This window comes from Thalia democratica, chromosome 1 (genome assembly GCF_965202585.1).
Source record: "Thalia democratica chromosome 1, ktThaDemo2.hap1.1, whole genome shotgun sequence".
Classification (NCBI taxonomy): domain Eukaryota; kingdom Metazoa; phylum Chordata; class Thaliacea; order Salpida; family Salpidae; genus Thalia; species Thalia democratica.
The window spans coordinates 106,358,335-106,362,241 of NC_139165.1; the positions used below are offsets into that span (position 1 = coordinate 106,358,335).

Genomic DNA, 3,907 nt, shown 5'->3' on the forward strand with positions numbered 1-3,907 from the left:
AAAAATCGACTCTAAAATATTTTGTTAGGCAAGACACATTTACATGGTCGCGGGCTGCAGATTGTTCTTTTGCGAACAACACTCCATAAAAAAACGTGCTCGAGGGCTGCAGTTTACTGACCCCTGTGCTAAACCGTTTACAGTCTTATTAAGAAAATTACGAAAATTCGAGGGTTTTTGAGCCTTAATTTTAGATAAATAAGCAAACTTTAGATAAATCTTATTTAATTAAAAATAGGAAAAAAAAACGCTAGGTTGCGCCTAGAAATAACACTTTCGTAATGCGACTTCAAAAATTTTGATTAAATATTTAGTTTCTCTTACGTTTTTTCACCACGCAGTGTCGCTGTTTTAGTTTTAAAACTTTAATCGCCAAGCAAAATATCGTAATTTCTAGGGACTAATGTTTTTCAATTTTTTAGGGACTTATGAGGATTTTTTCAGAACTTTGCAAATTCATAAGGATTTATATGAAGTTGGAGCCCTGGTTTAGCTTGTGCACTTAGTATTTATTATTTTAATAAAAATATCAAAAAACAAACACTTAAGGCTTCATTGCAAAACGTCCAATAGCCGCAACCGATTAGACTCTAGAGCTCTAAGCTAAGTTTGAGTGGTACTAATTACTTTAACATTAATTAATGCGTTTTGTAGAATGGCTGGTTTTCTATGTATGTAACCTATTTAAATTTTAATAATTAGTTACTAAATACAACCTTCTGAACATTTTCCCCACATCCCCGTTATCTTCCTCACGAAAGACAATCGGAACATTCCTTATATCCTGATTTCTTTTCTCGTAAATTGATTCATTCCGTCATCACTACCATCTCGTCTGTGTGCAGACCTGTGTGAAGTTATATTTGGTTACAGTGTGATGTCATAATCCTTTTAATGGGTAAAGTGTATATTTTTTAATTGTGTTTTTTAGTTCAGCTCTAATAATGGAAGTATAATCTTTTAATAACTTATATAAATTTCAATTTTAAAAGAAAATTGGCATTAACTTTCTATTAGGAGTTACAAAATTTCATTATTAATGAGTAAATTTTACTAAAAAAACTTGAAATATAATTTAAATATACTACATTAGGAGGAATTAAATCTGACCATTTTAACATCATCAAGAGTTTGTTTAATTGCATCATAACCTGATATATTCGTATAACGCTGAATTTATTTTATTTTATACAAACCTAACGTTTTGCACGCTAGTACTAATTTATGAAGTTTAGAAAAAATAACATGCCTTGTTTACATGTCGGTAATCACAAAATTATATATATATATATATTAGTAGATTAAATGATATACTGTTTTAAATTAAATATTCAATTGAATTCACTTAAACTTAGCTGTAGATCTTTATTATAGTTTAATCATTTACATTTATATTACATAAATTTATACCTGACTGCAGGTTTTCACTTTAGAATTTAGGTACCTCAAATCCGTTTCCAAGTTGGGCGCGTTCAGTTGTAAGGCAAGTCTGTGACGAAATAACATTCATATGAATATAAATTTAATTAATAAATTGAATTATAATTGAATTATAAAACTAATTTTAAATTTATAAACTATAACTAATTAAAATATATTTATCATGTTACGTTCCAACTGTACACAATTTGACAACCATGGTTGCCACTGATCAAGCTGAGAAAAATTTCCTAACTTTTCCTGACTTTTTCCTGACATTTTACCAAAATTTTCTTGTCTTTTCTAAATCAAACTCTTAAATTAAACTTATTCTAAAGTACATAATCTAACCCTTCAAACTATATAAAGCTTTCAAACTAATTTTAATACAGGTTGAAAAAAAGTTTTTTGCTGAATTCTATCATCAAACTTCCAGTACATAACTTAAACCATTGTGTATGATTGATGTTTGTAATAAACAGCTCTACCAGCAAAATACTTGTATTATTACCTTATAAACGCAGCTTGTCTGAAAAAAGACACATTTTTTAGCTTTTCCTAGCATAAATGTATCTAGATAAACAAACAACATATAAGGAGCTTTTACAACTTAAACCTTGAATTAATAACAAACTTTCACAACTAAAATCTTAAACAGTAACAATTTTTTACAGTTGAAAAAATCTTAAAACAATAAAGAACAAATTTTTTTAGAATTTCCTAGCATAAATGTATCTAAATAAACGAAACGACATATAAGGAACTTTTACAATTAAAACCTTAAATCAATAAGGAGCTTTCACAACTCAAACCTTAAAACAATAACAAACAAACTTATACAGTTAAAACATTGAAACAATAAAGAACTTAATCAATACTGTTTTTTTAAATGTATGCCCTAAAATTTATTTTCTCCGTTTTTTTTATTAGCACTTCAACCTCTTCATCTAATGAATATATGGTTTCCTTCATCTGAACTGCATGCCGCTTCATTTTCTTGGCAGTTAAAATCATTTGCCTTATTTTATTCAAATTGCTCTCATCTGCTGCCCCTACACTTGTTGAACAGAATCTTTTCTCTAAATTAAGCCACAACTTGTGGGCTTCATTTACTTTGGCACTCATTTATTTTTACTTTTATTTATAAAATATTTCCTCTTATCATTTAGTATAAAATTTGTAACAAATAAATATACTCATATTTACTTTAAAAACTTAAGTTACTCTACAAATATAAAAATTTTAAGTAAATTTAATCTTGGCATACCTCTCTTATAACTTATTTTATAAATTTAAACAACTTTGAAAAATTATGAAGAGGTAAAGTATAGACATTAACTTGTTACATAAAGTACTAAACTAACTTCTTAGTTATAAAGAACTCAACTATTTACTTAAAAAAACACTTTATTTCTAAAATTATGCTAGATAAACTTTTGTGTATATATCACAGTTTCACTATGGAAGTTTCCTTGCTACAGATCATCAATACTAAAAAGCTTAGAAAGTCTGCTTGTTCAAGTAGGGTACTTGTTCAATATGTCAATAGAAAATTTTTGCAGTTTTGTGAAGGATATTTTACTAATTTATACCAGATGAAGGCATTGGAAATAAAATTTAATATTTTTGTAAATTTCTAGGAAAATTTTGGATTTTTTTTCTGACCTTATAGGACTTTTAATTATTTCTTACCATTTAAAGGCTTTGGAAAACAAAAAAAAATTTGTAAATTTAAACTGACAAAACCTGACTTTTTTTTTAAATTATCATATTTCCTGACTTTTCCTGACTTTTTTTCAAAACCCCCCGTATTTTCCTGACTTTTGTCATTTTTTTAAATTTTTCCTAATTTCCTGATTTCCTGACCGAGTTGCAACCCTGGCACAACATAAACCATACTTTTATCTAAAGATAAAAAAAATACTGCACTATTTTTTAGTAACAGTAAGTTAAGACAAAACTTTTTTTAATCTTCACAACAAATCTAAACGATATGTGCTCAAAATACATTGTATTCTATGTAAATTAATATGATTTATTTTAAATTAATTTCAGTTTTTTAAAGCAAACCATTTTAGGCTAACTTAACTAGTCGAAAAAAATAATTCAAAGTGAATTTTTGTTTTATATCAAAAAAATTTAACAGCTGTGCGGTATGACCAATTGAATTTATATGAAAATTATTTAAAACATGTTTTGTAATTTATTTAAAATTAACCATTCTTGGCTTAATTGTTGTACTTGTGGATGAACCAGGCCACCTGCAATCTCCGTTCCTTGACAACCTCCTAGTTACCGGCAACCTGTTTTTATGATGGAAGTCATAATGGAATTATTATTGTTAAAAACTAAGAATGTTTTAAATTAAGTTATTAGAACATTTTAAAATTAATAAATGTAAATTTTGTTTTTAAAGACAATTAATAAACGCTTTACATATATCATTTTGTATAATTTAACTAGATTATATGTTGGTTCTGTTTCAATG

At 27.0% G+C, this 3,907-nt stretch overlaps 1 long non-coding RNA gene across 1 annotated transcript; it reads right to left on the reverse strand.

Moving 5' to 3' along the window:
• Window positions 1-791: 791 nt before the first annotated feature.
• LOC145849245 (uncharacterized) lies at window positions 792-3,665 on the reverse strand. Its single transcript, XR_014372336.1, has 3 exons — window positions 3,638-3,665; window positions 1,411-1,489; window positions 792-847 (listed from the first exon to the last, which is right to left on the reverse strand). It is a non-coding gene; the product is annotated as an uncharacterized LOC145849245 (long non-coding RNA).
• Window positions 3,666-3,907: the final 242 nt, after the last annotated feature.